Below are 18,596 nucleotides of genomic sequence, written 5' to 3' on the forward strand. Positions count from 1 at the left end.
GGAGGGTCGCGTCTCGGTCCCTCTCACCTTGCAGGACCGTTTTCTGGGTCCGCAATCCCATGAAGTCCAAAGAGACTCCTCGGAACTCCCGGACAGGTGATCGTGCTGGTCCCCGCCCATCGGGAGGTCACTGCGAAAGGGGGGAATGGTTTGCGACAGGGTTCCTCCCCACAGGGTGAGTCAAAGGGAAATCGAGATACCCCAGCTTAGGAGCCCTGGGCCAAGCACACTGTGCGGCAGCCAGGAACACGCTGCAGCCTCCTCGTCTGCAGACCCCGCCCCAGGCTGGGGTGGAGGGCGGTGGATTCCCCCCCAACCTCCGCCCCTGCCGGGCTCGGGGAGGGGTCCTGCGGAGACTCCACCAGGCTGTGAGGGGGTGCGGGGCGCCGGGCACCGACCGCGCCACAGTCCAGGCCCTGAATGAACTCGGTCCCCACGAGTCCAGGAAAGAGGTGCTCCCACGCCCAAAAGGAGGCCCCATGGCTCCCTGAGCACCCGGGGCCTTAAGATTCACTGGCAAATATTGTCACGGTGACTTTGAAATACTTTGATTTCCTCAATTTCTCAACTTGAATTATTATTCAAATTTGTTATTAACTGAAGTCTTTAAAAAAAACTTTTAAAAACATTTTATTTTTGAGACAATTATAGACTCACAGAAAGTTGCAAAATAGTGGTCCCATACCCTCCCCCAGCCTCCCACAATGGTGACAGCTTACAAAGTATCAAAACCAGGTATCGATGTCGTTTTTAGAAGCAGCTTTATTGAGATACAATTCACCTGTATCGAGAGTACCGCTCCAAGGTTTTTAGTGCATTCACAGAGGGAGACGTCTCTTTAAAACAAGGTTATAGTGGAGACTAAGCTGAGCCTCGACGGTGGTACTAATTACTTTGCTCGGGGTTTCATTCTGTTCGCAGTCTTTCTCCTCAGATGGTGTCTCGAGGTGTCCAGTGGCACCCTCGGCACAGCTGCACGTGACCACGGATCATATTGCCCTGGGTGGACAGAGGAGTGCCTCTTCCTCCAGGGACCCTTTGCCGTGTGCTTTGCATCCACCGTGTTTTGAGATTTACACATACCATCTGAAAGAACTTTTAATAAGTTAAATAATTTAATTCACAGTTCCGTGAGATTTGCATGTTTTAATCTCATTTATAACATTGCATGAGCACTAAGGTCTTGATTTCCATGTAATTCTAAATAGTTATGACTTATGTCAACTGAAATTAAGAGTCCAGGTGATCTGAGTGAAGTTTATTCAATAATCACTGTGAGGAGTTCAAACCCCCGAAAAACGGTTCGACAGTGTTCTGATGGAACTGCTCTGAGGTGTGCGAGTTTAAGTGCAGCTTATATCTCCTTCACACAACAGTGGATGAGCAGGGAAGAGGAAAAAAACCCCTACAACTAGATTTCATATATGTCAAAAAAAGGATAGGGTACATCTGTTTTTTCCTCTAGATTATACATTAAAGATAACACAAACAAGAATTTCTTGGTTATAGATCAAACAAGTTCAGGGATGCTGACGTTATCTATGTGTGGAGGGAGGCAAGGACCAGGGTCATTATTTATTCCTTCAGTCTCCAAGAAATGCAGCTGTGGATGTAGGCGCTAGGTGCCCTTTATCTTTCCCCGTTGCCGATTTCTCCGGCTGGCGTCTTCGTCCTGAGACGAGGGACTGCAAGGTCACTCTGACCCAGGCTGAATGCAGCCGGCATGCCTGCTGCACAGGGCAGCATGGATTTGATCGTACTCACGTAAGCCCGTGCAGTTTGCTTGCTGGATTCACCTGTTAGACCAGGGAGAGCGATCCCAAAAATCTGTCCACACTTACTTAGTGAAACCTTTTCAAAAGAGCATTGTATCCTGGGTAATGTAATTTTGTATGGAAACAGAGGTCTGCCTGTCAGTTTTGTAATTGACATCTAGTTGAAAATTGAGTGCAGATAAAGTGTTTTAAAACTTTCTGGGGTATCTGATTGGTTTCCTCTCCTTGGGCAGTTCTTAGCTAACAATTCCTTTCCCTAGCAGCCCCAAACCTACAAAGCAGAAGCTCAGACTCTCCAGACTTGGGCAGAAAGCCTCAGGAAGAGAGCCCACAGAGTGATCAACTGGTCCCAGTTTGCCTGGGACCTAAGGATGTTCTATGCACTGTTTATAGAGAAGCACATTCTGTGACTGACCACCACACCGATGTGAAGATGTATCCTGTTGTCACTTAAACTTCATCTCTGAGCCTGTGCCACCAGGAAGGCAGGAAACTCAAGCTCAGTCAGTATGGGGGCCCTTCCCCCTCCAGGGCTGCCCCAGAATGAGGGAGGTCCAGTGGTACCCAGAACACAGGGAAAGGGAAGTGTCTCCACTTTCCGTCCCAGCCGGCAGATCCCCTGAAGCAGGTCCTAAGTCATCTGCTTGAGCCTGAGGCGGAGCGAGGGCCAGGTTTACTCAGGTGGACAGTCCCAGGACTTTCTGCCCAGCCCCCAGTGTCCCAGGACTTTCTGCCCAGCCCTCACTGTCCCACCACCCAGCCCTTCTCTTCTGAAATCAAAGAATAACAAGAAGATTGCGTAGCTGGAGCAGGAGCCCCAGGGAGACCAGGCCAGGGGAGTCAGACATGGAGGAGCCTCTTTCTAGGTAAGGTGACCCCGAAGGCCCTTGCCCAGGGCTTCCTCAGTTTATGCCTCCTGCTGGGTGAATGGGTGCAAGCTTTCATTGTCAAAAGTGACCAGGTCTGGACAGTGAGTTATGTGGCCACTCCAGTCTTAGGTCAGGAGGGCACAATGGAAAGCCAGGGAGGGTTTAAGTGGGGCAGTGAAACGTGATTTACATTTTATAAAGTTCCCCGGGCTCTGCTCAGCGACAAGAGGGAGCTGGAGGGGCCGAACGAAGGCACGCGGTGAGGGGCCCCAGACACAGAATGGGGGCCAAGAATCATTTCGGACCCTCAGTCTGAAGTTCTCTGACAGCCTCCCCCTTCCCTGGGGTCCTCCCTGCCTGGAGAGGGGCCCCAGCTGCGCAGCCCAGCCAGGCCTGACCTTGAGCGAGGCCATCTGGCTTCCGGCCACGAGGCTGGAACTGAAATGGTGGAGAAATCCCTGCATTTCCCGGGTTGACGTGGAAGGGATCAGGTTACCTTCTGGTCCGCAGACAGAAGGGGGCTCTTCTTGGAAGGGGGAGCAGGGGGCAGGGACTGACGGAGGGGCCCAGGCTGGTCGTCCAGTGGGGTAGGGGAGAAAGGCCGAGCAGGGCCTGGCAGCTCGGGGACCACCATGAGCGAGGTCTGGGGAGAGGGGAGGCCCGGGACCTGGAGCTGGTGGGTAAGGCCGGCGCCAGGCCGCCCGGGCGGGGGGCGGGGCAGACGCCGCGGGAGAGCGCGGGAGCGCGCGGCGGAGAGGTGCGGGGGGCCGAGCCCCCGGACGCCCGTCTTGGCAGCAGGGCGCAGGTCTCGGCGCGAGCGAGGACGCCCACCCCTGCCCGGCGCCAGAGCCCGCGCCCGCCCCCCGGGGCCCGCTTCCCCCGCGGTCTCCTCCCCTCCTCGCCCCTTCGCCCCTCCTCCCCCCGCTCCGCTCCCCCGCCCCCGGCCCCCGGCCCGCCCCGGCAGCCCGGCCCCCGCCTCCGCGCGCCATTCCTCGCCGTTCTCCCGCCGCGTCCCCGCCAGCCGCGTCTCGGCCATGGCGGGCCTGGTGCCGCGACCCGCCAAGGGCTACCGGGTGGTGCTGCTCGGGAGCGTGGCCGTGGGCAAGACGGCGCTCGCCACGCAGTTCGCCTGCGGCAGCTTCCCCGAGCAGTGCGAGCCGTCGGTGGAGGAGCTCTTCAGCAAGGTGATCGAGGTGAACGCGGCGCCCGCCCTGCTGGAGATCGTGGACACGGTGGGCGCCGAGCACCTGGTCACCCTCAAGGACCTCTACATCAAGAACAGCGACGGCTTCGTGGTGCTCTACAGCGTGTGCAGCGAGGCCTCGTTCGAGGCGGTGCGGCCGCTGCGGGAGCGCATGGGCCGGCTGCGGGGGCCCAAGGCCGTGCCGCTCGTGCTGGTGGGCACCAAGGCCGACCTGGACGCCGAGCGCCAGGTGCTGACGGCGCAGGGCCGCGCGCTGGCCCGCGAGTGGCGGTGCCCGTTCCTGGAGGTCACGGCCAAGAGCAAACTGATGGTGGACCAGGTGTTCACGCAGGTGGTGCGCGAGATGGAGGCCCTGGCCCCGCCCGAGGAAGAGGTCCCGGCGGTCCCCACAAATGCCCAGGATACGTGGCCATCGGAAAGATTCATTGGCTAATAGGCAACGGTTACTTTTTAATATGTTCGTCGCTTTTCGTGATTTCTGCAGCTCAGTATTCCTACTCTGCTTTTTAAAAGAAAGTTTATCCAGCCGTGAACAAGTGGTTACTGCTATATACTAACTCAAACCTGTGCTTCCAGCTGTCTGCAGAGCTTCTTCAATATTTGGTGAAAACTTTGCAACTTTGTTGAACTCTGACAGTGCTATAAGAAGAAACTAAAAGTCGATTTTTTTTTTCCTATATGGAGAGAGTACTACCCTTTTCTTCAAGTGGAACCTGTTACGGGATTTTTTTTTTTTTTTGAATAATTAACACCTTCGAATGTCATCGGACCTTTGAAACTGGTGGAGGAAGATGAACTAAAGCGTTTAAGCTTTCAATTCCATGAGGTTTTCATCTGTTTGCCTCTCATGTACAGCCTTGCATTGCAGCAGTAATATTTTCCTTTCCGTGTATTTCTAAATATAGTTGTGACACACATAGCACTGGTTTTAAAGGGATATTGTATGCCCTGGGAGGGGAGAGGAACAGCTGTGTATCACACAGAGACGGCTCAGCTCTGCTGTCAGTTTTGTAATTGGCATCTCATCAATTTCTGCATCTGTAAATTGAGTGAAAATAAAATGCCTTTAGAAGTTGATAGTTTTTGATATTTGTCTTTCAAATACTTAAAGCTCCAATTCCTAAACTTCCTGTACAGAGTCTCTTTGCTTTTCAGTTATTTTCCAGGAAACAAGATAGTAAATAGAGGAAAAATGGCACCACGTCTCCTTGCGTGTTTTTGCAAAAGTGCTTTCAGCAGCCAGTGTTTTTTCTTGTTTGCTGAGTAGGATATTGTGTCTGAATACCTGCGTAGTTTGACAGTGACACGGGTCCTGAATAGGAGCAAGCCATGGAAGGATCTTTTTGTGTGGCTTTCACATAATGATATAAGAGACTTTTCTTGCGCTGGTTTAAAAATATCAATGTCTTATCATTTTAAAAATTTGTCTTGGATAGGAGTTGCCTGTGCTTACTTCTACAAGTTAACAATTTTACCTTACCCACTGCCACAAATTTTTCAAATTTAGAAGCTTAACCGCCATTTGAACATCCTTTTGAAAGAAACAAACAAGAAAGCTCAAAACTATGCCTGTGATCTGAAATAGTTAGTTTTGTTAAAGGAGAGTTACTTATAAAGTGATGGTTATACGAGGCTCTGGAAGTTTTATTTATACTGTATGTGATGTTTGAATAGAAGGATGGATTTTATTTTAACATAAAAAATAGGTATATTTCAGAACCTAAGAGTGCCTGTAAGCCAACTTGCCGTGAGAGAGGGCCAGGCTGGGAAGTCTTCCTCTCCCCACAACAAGGCGGGAGGTAGGGTTGGGGGCACTTGCTTTTGAAGCCTTGAAACCCAGCTAACTTACTCCCCTCCTCTGACCCTCTATCTTCTGGGTTCACTCCTCCTAGCACTGTCTCCTCACACCCCCTTCCGGGACCATCATTTTTCAAGGGGACATTTCAAAGGCTGGGAGGCAAGGAGAGGGCCGTGGGTGGAGGCAGGAAGTGCCTTCCTGGCCTCAGCTGTCTCTGTCCAAAGGTGCCCCTTCCTCCTGCTGGAGCAGGGCAAAAACCCAAGGCTGTTCTGGACTGGGTCTTGGGCTGTGCAGAGAAAGCACGCCGAGGCTGAGCAGTGTCCTGTCCCCAGCCTTGAGAGCTGGGCCCCAAGACTGCAAGCTGGGTGACTGCCATGGCCCTGCCCTCCCCCCACCTCCCGCCCCCGTTTCTGACTCTCCACCTGCCTGTGCTGAGGCCTCCGGGGAGGTCTTGTGTCCCTGGATCCCAGTCCCTCTGGCTATCAGACTCAATCCAGGAGAAAACTCACAAATAGCCATTTTGCCTTTAGATTCCTAGGACCACCTCAGACACTCCCACTCAGATCCAATTTCAGCTTAGAGCTGGGGGTGTTCCCAGCTGTCTGGTCTACATGATGAATGACCAGGCCCACATCATCAGCTCCTGTGACCTCAGGAAGATGTATGAAGCAGCTCTCTGGGTGTGTACGCACACACACACACACACACACAAATATTCGTGAAGTTAGAGAACTACACACTGGATTTTCTTTCTCCTCCTATATTCCTAATTTCTAACTTGTATATGTTACACACAAGTTGCCCACAGTTCCTCAGGAGTCAAGCGAGGCCTCAATAACTCTAACATGAATTTCCAAGCAGCAAATGTGCCCACGTGTCAGAGGTCTGAGGTACCCAGGGAAGGCTGGTTGTCTGACTTGTTAGCTTGCAAGTGCTGTGACAATCTCTAGCCCTTCGCGGTCTGACACTGAGCTGCAGGCTGTGCATGCTCTGCCTGGTCTCCTCTCCGTAGTCTCCACAGTGGTTGTAACGTTCACATGCCCACAGGCAGGGTGAGTGCCCCTGAGGCTCCGAATGCTCTGCAATCAGGGGAGGGGCAGACTTTTTTCCTGCCAATGTGTTGCGGCTTTGATGGGTATTATTCAGATTGCTGGTGATGAGAGTTCTTCTGTAGAGTTTTGAATGATGTTTGATTTCCTCTTCTGTGAAATGCCTGCTCTTTTTGCCAGCTTTTAAAATTGTGTGCTCTGTCCTTTTCTTCTTGCGTCTTGGAGATCTTGCAGCACCTCTGTGGTGTACGGCCACTGAGAAGCCCCCCATGATCTCTCCCTCCTGGTACTCATGCCCTTCTGTGATTCCCTCCCCTCAAGTATAGGCAGGACCTAGTGACTCTCCTTTAAGGAATATAACATGACAAAAGTGATAGGGTGTCGCTTCTAAGATTATGTTACAGAAACGCTGATTTCTGTCTTGCTCACTCTCTCAGCCTCTCTCGCAGAGCCTTCGTTCTGGGAAAAGCAAGCGGCGTGTTCTGACTAGCCCCACGGGGAGGGCCAAGTGGCAAGGAACCAATCTCTCCAGCCAGCAGCTAGCGAGGACCTGAGACCTGCCAACAGCCTCATGTATGAGCTTAGGAAGGTGACCCTTTCTCACTTGAGCCTCGAGATGACGGCAGCCCCAGCCAATCCCCTGCTGGAGCCTGTGAGAGACCCCAAGCCGAGGACTCAGCTGAGTTGCCCCGAGGCTCCTGACCCAGAGGATAATAATATGAGTAATAATAATATGAATAATAACATGAATTCATAATAATAATAATAATATGAGATGATAAATGTGAATTGTTTCACATAAGTAAGTTTTAAGGTAATTTGCTATGCAGCAATAGACAACTAACGCAGCATTTTGGTGCCTGGAAGTGGGGTTCTGACATATAACTATCTGAGAATGCAGGAGTGACTTTGGAACCAGGCTATGGGCAGAGGCTGAAGGATTCTGAGGAATGCTAGATGAAGGCTGAGTCACCTCGGACGGACTATTAGCGGAAAGCTGGACTGTGAGGATGCTGCCAGTGAGGGTTCAAAAGGAAGTGAGGAATAGGTGTCCTTGGTATGTAATGGCAGAAAGCTTAGCAACATTGTCATCTGCAGCATGGAAAGCAAAAAAATGTGCCTATTGAAATTCACAATCCAGCTAGCAGCTTGCCAATCAAGTGCAGAAGGTGCTGCCTGGTTTCTTCTGCTGCTTATAGTAAAATGTGAGAAGAGAGAAATGAGTTGAGAGGACTGGTAAACAAAAAGGAACCAGTACTTAATGGTTTTGAAAATTCTCAGTTTCTCTAAATGGTAAAAGATGCTAAAGTTAAGAAATGACTTCCACGTGAATTTCAAATCTAGAATTGGTCTAAAAATGCAGCCAAGGGTGTAACTGTAAAACCTTTTTTTAAGACCTCAGAAAGATCAAAGGTGACACCTCAGAGTACTATTCAGTCACAAAATGGGTCCACTAAAAAGATTAAAACGAGCCTCACAGACCCTCTAAATCAAACAACAGGGCCTCTAGGAGGCTTAAACATGGCCCCTCAGCCATCACAGTAGGAGCCTGAGACAGAGCAGGGCTTATCTCAAAGACCTGTGTGGGTGCATCTTTCTCTAATGGAGTAAACCCAATTCTCAAACAGATTTGTGGGCACATTTTTTCTCTTATGGAGTTAAACCAAGTATCATAGGAGATACACAATGTTTTTGAAAGTATTATATCAGCAAAAACACTACCAACTTGGACTAAAAAAGATAGAGCCAGTTCAAAATGAAAGGAGACTTTGGACCTCCCTTCCCCAAATTTTACTGCAAGGAAGCAGGCTGAGAAAACTGCTTGGTTGCAAACATGTGCTATCTTTTATTCAAAAAAAAAGAAAAAAGATGACTCAGAGGGCAGAATAAAGAGCTCAGAAGACAGAGCCTGAAGCAGTGGAGGATTATTTTCAGGACTTTAGACCTAATCAAAAAATTTCTTGGTTGGGTTTCAGGGTCCGGCCCCATGGCCAAGTGGTTAAGTTCACATGCTCTGCTTCAGTGGCCCTGGGTTTGCTGGTTCAGATCCTGGGCATGGACCTAGCATGGCTCATCAAACAATGCTGAGGTGGCATTCCACATGGAAGAAATAGAAGAATCTACAACTAGGATATACAACTATGTCCTGGGGCTTTGGGAAGAAAAAAAAAAGAGGAAGATTGGCAACAGATGTTAGCACAGGGCCAATCTTCCTCACCAAAAAAAAAGTGATATAATGTAAGAAAAAATTCTTGGTTGGGTTTCAGAATTGCTATGGTCCAGTGACTCCTTCGTGTTTCCCATTCCCCTGCTTTATAAACAGGAATGTCTAGAGCAGTTATCCTATTACAGTTCCACCATTGTGTATTGGGGGGCTGTGTGATGGGGGAGAGGCAGATAACCTGTTTCTTAGTGTCGTGAACCTACAGACCAAGAGAAACTGCATTTGAGGAGCTGTTTACTTAAGGAACCACACAAAGGAGGCTCATCTTCACCTAGACTTGTTTTAGATGACGATTGGGAACTTTAAGCAGATCAAACATGGAAGATTACATTAATTCATTTTATAATATTAAACAAACCTTGCGTCTCTGAGATAAACTCCAACTGGCTGTTATTTGATATAAATATTTATATATTTGATCAATTGATTTTGCTAAGACTTTGTTTCATATTTTTGCATCTATGTTCATGAATGAGACTTGCCTATAATTTTCTTTTCTTATGCTGTCCTTCTTTGCATTTGGTATCAATATTAGGCTAATACATGCAAAAAATCTAGTGGGGGGAGTATTTCCTCTTTTTCTATTCCTTGGTAGGCTCTGTGTAAGATTGGAATTGTCTGTTCTTTCAACATTTGGTAGATATTGCCTGTAAATGCATCATTTTGAAAAGATTTTTGATGTCTTTGATGGTTACAGGTTTTTAATTTTCTTCTTGATTTAGTTTCTTAATTTGTATTTTTCTAGGACTCTATACATCCTATGTCTTTTCAAATGGATTGGTATAAAATTGTTCATAACAACCTCTTGCAAGACTTTTAATAACTGCTGCAGTTTGGTTACATTCTCCACTTTGTTCCTAATATTGTTTATTTCCGCCCTTTGTCTCTAGCTCTTTCTCTAGCTCTATTTCTATCTCTGACTTACTCCAAAATTCACAAAAGGAAAGGTTGATCAATTCTCAGAAGCAGACTCTAGGATGAGTGGAGCATGCAGGATGCTCATTAAGAAATGCCTTTGGATAACACCTGTGGGAGGAAGGGGACGGAGGCAGGAGGGCTGAGGGAGAAGCTGAGCTGCACTGCAGCCCTAATGACAGGCTCGGTCACCCCACAGGGGTCTCGAGCTAGACTGGCCCTTCAGTTGTTCTAGGTTGGGTCAAAATGGCCAGATCTTCATCCTCCCCCACCAGATCAGTCTCTGGATATGGTGAGTCCCAGGAGAGGGTGTGATGCTGAGCAACGCTGCTCTCTGCAGCTCAGGCAGTCCCTGCAGGGCTGCCAGCTGCAGGCTGCCGACCAACAGCTGAGGCAAGAAGCCTCCTGACGGAGGACCCGGGCAGCACACCCCTAGTCCACCATGGCGATGGGGGCGTCTGTGAGTCACGTCTTTATTTTCCTTGGCTTGCTTTCAGTCGAGCTAACTCGTTCCTCAGGCTTATCTTTTCCTCTTATAACTTTTCTACACTTACCCTGAAGTGGCCAACACATGCCAATTTTTTGTTTTTTCTAACTATTTACCTTACTGCATATATGAGTTAACTCAGGAGAAAGAAACCACACCAATTGTTTTAACAGAGAGATTTCAATATAAAGAATTATTCACCAGGTATTAGAAAACGGAAAAAGCAGAAAGGTGGCAATACTGCATCTCAGAGGTGGTGTTTCAGGCAGGAGCGGCCGTGCCTAGCATTGAGGGAACAGAGGGAAGAGGTGAGATTATCAAAACTTAAAAGCTTAGAGAAGGGGCCCTGCAGGAACTGAAGCCTAGACCTCTGAGGAAGGGCCGTGCCCGACCAGCGCTGATGCCTCAAGAGCTTGAGGGGGGCACCGCACGGGCTGAGGTCCAAACCCTCTAAGCACAAGGCCCAGCAGACTGGTGCTGGTATTTCTCAGGAGGCGCAACGAGGCTGCCTCTTACGGGTGCGAGAGAACTGCAGACCGGAATCACGCCTCGCCTCACGGTGCTGCGCCGTCTCTGGCACACGGAGCGGAGCAAGTTCACTTTCCCTCCTCCAGCCATCCGGCCCACATCTATCCCATGGTGACAGCTTACAGTGGACCGTCCTGGTTAGACAGACTAGGAAGAAGGACCTGGCCACCCACTTCCCCCGAAATTGGCCATGAAATCCCTATGAACAGCAGTGGTGCATCGTCTGACAGAGCGCCAGATGATGAGAGGATGGCACACAAAGGATCGGGCGGAGTTCTGCTCTGCTGTACGGAGGGGCCCTAGGAGTCAGAATCAACTAGATGGCGCCAACAACAGCACCTACTTTGGGGAGACTCTAACAAGGAGCTAGCTGGCAAAGGGGAGGTGTGGTTTGCAGAGACCCTGCCTCAGCATCACAAAGCAGAGGGCAGAAGGGTGGGTCTGAAGATGAGAGAATAACAACCACCACAGTGTGCCTCTTCGGCTGCTAAGCACCCACACGCACTCTCCTATACACACAACAGAAACAACTTTGCACTTCTGCTGAACAAGATGCAACTATTTATTCTCAATTGAAAATGCTCTCACCCTCTCCCCAAACTGAGGAACACAAAGCGCCAACAGTCATTGCCTTCATCCCTGGGGGCCAGTTACAATATCTATCTCAGGACTGCGTTAATTACTCCACAAATTCAGGCACAGTCCCATATGAATATCCTGTTGCCTAACGTCTAAATTTTAAGGTTAACCACTGCTAGCAATCCTTCTATAAAATAATGGGAAGACTGAGCAAAAGAGGGTATCAATTTTATGCATACACATCCACAAAAAAGGCAAGGAGGCAAATATTAATGGATGCTACCGCCATTGTGTCTGTAACTGGTCATGAGGCCGTACTTAATTTTTAAGTTGTGATAACATAGGCGTAACGCAAAACTTTACCATCTTAGCCACTTTTAAGTGTAGAGTGCAGCAGCGTTGAGAACAGTGACGAATCACTTAACGGTGGAAATACATTCTGAGAAACACGTCGTTAGGCAATGTCGTCGTTGTGTGAACATCATAGAGTGAACTTACACGGACCTAGATGGTGCAGCCTACTAGACGCCTAGGCACGGCACTAACCTTATGGGATGACCGTCGTGTGTGCGGTCCACGTGACTGTATATTCATGTTGTTGTGGACCAATCCCCGAAACTTTTTCATTTGTGAAACTGAAACTCCATAACCCTCAAATAACAACTCCCCAGTTTCCCCTCCTCACAGGGTGTGGCAACCACAGTTCCACTTTCTGTATCTCTGAATTTGACTACTCCAGATACCTCACGTAGGCGGAGTTGTACTGTGTTTGTCTCTTTGTGACCGGCTCATTTCACTCAGCATAATGTCATCAAGGTTCATAATGTCGTAGCATATGTCAGAACTTTCTTTTTCAGGCTGTATAATATTTCATCGTATGTATCCATCCACGGACATTTGGCTTACTGCCACCTTTTTTTAATTGTAAATAATGCTGGTATAAACATGGGCATGCAAATATCTCAAGACACTGCTTTCACTTTTTTGGATATATACCCACAAGTGGAGTTGCTGGATTATATGGTAATTGTACTTTTAATTTTTTAGGAATCGCCATACTGTTTTCCACAGCAGTACATTTCCACCAGCACCAACAGTGTAAAAGTGATCCAATTAGCCCACATCCTCGCTGCCACTTGCAATTTTCAGGTTTTTTCCACAGTACCCATTCTGATGGGCGTGAGGTGACCTCTCACTGTGGCTTTGATGTGCTTTTCCCTGATGATTAGTGATGTGGAGCATCTTTTCATGCACTTATTTGCTATTTGTATTTCTGCTTTGGAGAAATGTCTATTCTAGCACTTTGCCCATTTTTGAATCAGATTGTTGGTTTTTTGTTGTTAAATTATAGGAGTTCTCTATATATTTTGGATATTAATCTCTTATCAGATCTGTGATGCAAATATTATTTCCCGTTCTGCGGGTTGCCTTTTTACTTTGTTGATAATGTCTTTTGATATACAAAATTTCTAAATTTTCATGAAGTCCAATTGTCCAGTTTTTCTTTTGTTGCCTGTGCCTTTGGCATCATAGTCAAGAAATCATTGCCAAACCCAAAGTTGTAAAGCTTTTGACCTATCAAAACATAGGTTTAGTTCTACGCTCGTACACTGCACAACGATGTTTCAGTCAACAATGGGCCACATATACCATGGCGGTCCCATAAGATTGGTACCATGTAGCCTAGGTGTGTAGTAGGTTTGGGTAAGTACTGTAGAGGGGGAGAAAATTTTCCTCTAGCCTCCTAGGTTCTTCTGGCTGGTCTAAGTATTAAATTGACATGCAATAGATTAATAGGAGAAAAACAAACAAAAGTTTATTAACATGTATACAGGAGAGAAATCCAGGAAAACTGAGTAACTCACTAAAATGGCCAAAGTTCTCACCTTAAATACCATCATTAGGTAAAGACAAGAGAAGATGTTGGGGGTGGGGAGAATCAGGAACTTCAAAGGGAAGGAAGGCAGTTCACATGTAAGTGAAAAGGAGCAAACTATGGAAGACAAGTGTGTGGCCGCACAAAAACAGAAGAACAAACAGGCTTTTCTAGGTTCCTCCCTGTCTACCATCTAGTTCGTGTTATGCTAAGGTGACAGCTTCCTTAGACAGGTTTTTTTAATCTGAATTCTTTTAGGCAGTGAAGAGGGAAGTAAGAAGAAAACTTTCTGAGTCTTTTGTTTCTTAAAATTATCAGCCTAAAGCAATCCTCTTGTTAAAGGGACATATTTTGGGGTGGCAAATTTCGTTCCCCTTCAGTACACTCTGTGATGTTTGAACAACAATAAAATCGCCTAACAGCACATGCTCACAATGTGTCCCCGTCATTAAGTGATGCATGCCTGTATCCTATTTCCTCACTCTATGTTTGTCTTTATGCCAGTGCCACACTGTTTTGGTTGCTGAAGCATTGCAGTAATTTGGAAATCAGGAAGCGTCTTCCAGCTTTGTTCTTTTTCTAGATGACTTTGGCTATTTTGGGTTCCTTGAGAGTCCATATGAATTTCAGGACGGGTTTTTCTATTTCTGAAAAAAAAGCCATTGGGATTCTGATAGAGATTGCATTGAATCTGTGATCACTTTGGGTAGTACTGACATCTTAGCAATATTAAGTTTCCCACTCCGTGAGCACGGGATGTGTTTCCATCTGTTTGTGTCTTTAATTTTTTCCAGCAGTGTTTTGTAGTCTTCATTGTACAAGTTTTTCACCTGCTTGGTTAAGTTTACCCTAGTATTTTATTCTTTTTGATCCTATTGTAATATGTAAATGAAATCATTCTCTTAATTTCCTTTTTGGATTGTTCATTGTTAGTGTATGGAAATGCAACTGATTTTTGTGTGTTAATTTTGCATCCTGCAACTTCGCTGAATTTGCTACTTCTGATACTTTGTGTGTGGAATCTCTAGGATTTTTTACATATAAGTTCATGTTGTCCATGAACAGAGATAATTTGATTTCTTCTTTGAAGTTTGGATGCCTTTTATTTGTTTTGCTTTCCTAATTGTTCTGGCTAGAACGTCCAGTCCTATGCTGAATAGCAGTGGTGAGAGTGAGCGTCCGTGTCTTGCTCCTGACCTTAGAGGAAAAGCTTTCAGCCTTTTGTCACTGAGTGTGACATCCACTGTGGACTTTTCATATATGGCTTCTCTTATGTTCACATAGCTTCCTTGTCTTCCTAGCTTGTTGAGTGTTCTTATCATGACAGGGGTTTGGGTTTTGTCAAACGATTTTTTTTTTTTGCATCAGTTGAGATGATGTTGTGTGGTTTCTTCCCTTCAATCTGCTAATGTGGTGTTTACATCAATTGGTTTTTGTATGTTGAACCACTCTTCATTCCAGGAATAAATCCCACTTGGCCATAGTGTATAACCTTTTAATGTGTTGTTGAATTCTGTTTGCTAGTAGTTTGTGGAGGGCACAATTGATTTTCTCCCCAGGTTTAATGAGATATAATTGACATATAAAATATGAGTGTAAGGTATACAATGTGATGGTTTGATACACAGATATATTACAAAATGATTATCACCATAAGGTTAGTTAACACATCCTTCGCCTTACATAATTACCATTTGTTCTTGTAGTTGTGATGAGAACGTTTAAGGTCTACTCTTAACGACATTCAAGTATGATTTTTCTAATTTCCCTCTTCCACTACCCATTCCATGTCTTCTTTCTCCTCAGCGAGGACCTCAGCTGGTTGGACTTCTTTACCTAGTAGTGTGACCCAAGCATTTATTCCCAAAGGATCTGAATCCTCAGTAGGTTTCTGTCATTTTTTGGTTGATACTGTTTTCTGTAACCTTTTACTATTGTAATGGAAGTACCAAGAGGTGTCTCAAAGAACCCCTTTGGTCCCTGGGTATAACAGTGAGAGGAGGCAGCTCCTCTTCCAGCCCTTGGCTCCCAAACTCCTCTACAGTGGCTGTTGGAGAAACAGAACCATGTATTAGTCACTGATTAAAGATTATATCACAACCTGGAAGATGGAGCCTCATCCTTTCAGTGTTGTCCCCCAACTGATTCTAAAATGAGTCTTCAGTAGACCGTTCAGACTTTCTATCAGGCCAGCTATTTTGGGGTGAGTGAATAAAAAGTAGGACCATTGAATTCCATGGGCATAGACTATCGCTTCACTTCTTTTGCTGTAAAATCAATCTCTTCACCCAATAAATGCTCCGTGGGACACCAGGAAGGTCCACGAGGCATGCTGTAGGTCTGCGGGTGTGGTGACGGAGGCGTCACAAGCAGGGAAAGAACTCACATCCAGAATAAACGTCTGTTCCAGTGAGGACAAACTGCTGCTCCTCCCATGATGGAAGAGATCTAACATAATCGACTCTCCACACAGTCACTAGCCATTCCTGCAGGAAATGACACCATATTAGTGGCTCAGCATCAGTCTCTGCTGTTGGCAGGTTAGATACACTGCAGTGATGATAGCCAGGTGAGACGTGGCAAGGCAAAGTCCATGATGTTGAGCCCATGCATAGCCTCCATCCCTGCCTCCGTGGCCACTTTGTACATGGGCTCATTGAACAAGCACTTGGATGGCTGGCTAACGAGGCTGACCACTATGCACAGAATGGACTGTCCTGTCCAACTGATTTTTGAGAGCCTCCTCTGCAGTAGATGGGTATTCACATGTGACAAAGTATCCTCACAGTCTGTGCCTATCCAGAGAGGTCCAGCCTCATATCTCTTCCCCAGATCACCTTATCACCAATCTCCCAATCTTGTTTTTTCCAGGTCTCTGATGATCCAGCCAAGCCATTAGCAACTGTCTGTGAATCGATGTAGAGCCGTACCTCTGGCCATCTTTCAGTTCAGGCAAAGTGGACAACAACCAAATGTAGTGTTTAAAGTAATGACCACTGGGAGGATTTTCCTTCGTCACTGGCCTTTGGGGCCACCCCTGAGTAGGACTGTGGTGCTGAGGCCACCCACTCCTGGACCACCTGTAAGCCGGGATCAAGGTTTTTCCTCCTCAATCAACTAGTCACAAAGATCTCCCTATGCAGTCACAGGTTCGGACGATGCGTGAGGAGACACTGAGGCAGGAGCAGGGGAGCCCACAGCCCATCAGCACGCTCTGGCAGGTGCTTTAGGTACATGGTCTGTCTTCAAAGGCACGGAAGACAACAGTCTTACCGAACGTTTTGCCGCGGTGGCACAGGGCTCACCACCTTCCTAGCCTGCATATATGCACATCTGCTGCTGAGAGAGAGAAAAGCAGCCCCTAACATCTGGGAGCTGGCCTGGCCCTCACAGCTGACCACAGCCTTCTCCTGCAGAGCACAGATGAAAATACAAATAATTTCAAAATCACAAAAAATAACCAAACACTTCCCCCCTCTTGGCTACTATGGGTGACAACTGCTCCTTCACCAGTGACAGCCTTCCTTCTTACTAGATAAGTCTCCCCACTTCTGACAGTATCTGATCCAGAGCCAAACATCGCTTCCTTCAACTTTCACCAGAATCACCTCATACCAGCCCGGATCCAAATGGTCTCTCCCACCTTCTGACCGAGACACGCCCTGGTGGCCCACGGTGTGTGTCCTGCCCTCACTGCAACGAGTTGTGAAGTCAGCTTGTTAACCGACAGGTGTGCTCCTGTGGCCTTTAGCTGCAGGGCACTGACACTTCCCATGTGTCATATGTGGTGTTGAGGCCTGGTCATTTCCGGCAGCAAGTCCTGTGGCAGTCAGAGTGCAGAACACAGAGCCACTGTAGGTAATCTAAGCAAGGGTTGGCTTAACAGACGTAATCAAGTGCTTACAAAACCACCGGAGGAGTTGAAGGAGTAGTTTCTGGGCTTGGCATGCGGGAATGACTTCCAGAATAATAGCAACTGCATGGTGGGGGGAGGTGTCGTACCTCTGGGTCTGTCACTGGAGTCATGTTTACAAAATAACCAGAGTTGCCACTCCAGCTTCTTGCAGCCAAAACAGAGATGCTTCTGCTGCTACCATCACTGTTGTCCCTGCCTGCCAGCGCCCAGGCAGCTGGGACGAGTCAGTGGAACCTGCTCAGAAAGTCCCCACCTCTTCGTGATCTTGCCTGTCAGCAGAAAAGAGCAAAGAGCCACAAAGGGCCTGCCTCCACCCTTTTCTCACTTCCAAATCTCCTGGAAGAGCATGCAGTTGGTAGTATCGCAGTCCCACCCAGCCCTGAGATGCAGGCAGCCAGGGTCAGGCAGTTGTCAGCAATTCCCTGAAGGTGGCCTCGAGCAGCTGCACTACCCATTTCCAGATTTCTCTCTCTCTCTCTCTCTCTCTCTTTTTTTTACAAAAACAAACTTTTGTATTTAGCCCCACTGGACCCTGATCTGAACTTCTGACTGTAGCCGGCAGGAGCAGCTGTGTGACTTGTTCCAGCTTGCTGCTCCCCTGGCCTTCCATCGTGGGACCCCCTTGGCTGCTTCCTTCTTGGTGGGTTTCTTCTCTAACTTGGAACCCCTCTCCAGCCCGTCGCCCAAGCCCTGGGCCCAGGGCCTCACCCTAGCCGGAGGCCCGCAGAAGGAGGCTGCCCTGAGGTGGCCTCAGCAGGGTACACAGAGCCTTGGGGAGCCTGACAGGAGGGGGTGGCCCTTTATCCTCCCTGGGCCCCCCTGAACAAGCTGTCCTTTCTCCTCCTCAGCCCTTGGTCCACCTGTCCCTCTGGGGCCTGAGTCTGGGACTTGCCTGGGGCAGAAATGGGCTTTTGGGGTTACCTAGGAAAGGCAGAGGCGTCCAGGCAGGCCTGGGGAGGGCAGTATGGGGGTCACTAGTCAAAGGTGGCTTCAGATGAAACGGGGGCAGATACTCAGTCCTAAAGGCAGAAAGGCCCCTGAGGGCATCTTGGGGAGGGAAGGAATTAGGGCGCCGAGGAAGCCAGAGATCCATCGTGCAGGGGGTGACCCGGGGCCCCTGACTTGGGCTTCCCAGAAGGGCCTCTGGTGCCTTCCCGGAACCTCAACACACGAGGTCAAGGGCTTCCGGGGGCAGATCTCGGTCCCTCCGACACCCTGTCACATTCGCATGTGGCGAAGTCACTCTCTGCTAGTTGGGGCCGCCCCCATTCCAGAGAGGACTGCAGGTGACTGGCGAGGACAAAGCCTGGCGGAGACCGAGGGCCGCCTGCAGTCGTGGGCGGCGGGCGGCGCATTCCTGCGGGCGGGGACCGGTC

General features: G+C 48.2%; 2 long non-coding RNA genes across 2 annotated transcripts; one reads left to right on the plus strand and one right to left on the minus strand.

The window, feature by feature from the left end:
* Nucleotides 1–744: 744 nt before the first annotated feature.
* LOC139079313 (uncharacterized) lies at nt 745–3,182 on the minus strand. Its single transcript, XR_011532843.1, has 2 exons — nt 3,043–3,182; nt 745–1,095 (listed from the first exon to the last, which is right to left on the minus strand). It is a non-coding gene; the product is annotated as an uncharacterized lncRNA (long non-coding RNA).
* Nucleotides 2,285–17,215, plus strand: LOC139079312 (uncharacterized). The gene is made up of 2 exons (XR_011532842.1): nt 2,285–2,641; nt 16,176–17,215. It is a non-coding gene; the product is annotated as an uncharacterized lncRNA (long non-coding RNA).
* The last annotated feature ends 1,381 nt before the right edge of the window (nt 17,216–18,596 follow it).

The sequence above is a fragment of the Equus przewalskii genome, chromosome 25 (assembly GCF_037783145.1).
Source record: "Equus przewalskii isolate Varuska chromosome 25, EquPr2, whole genome shotgun sequence".
Taxonomy (NCBI): Eukaryota; Metazoa; Chordata; class Mammalia; order Perissodactyla; family Equidae; genus Equus; species Equus przewalskii.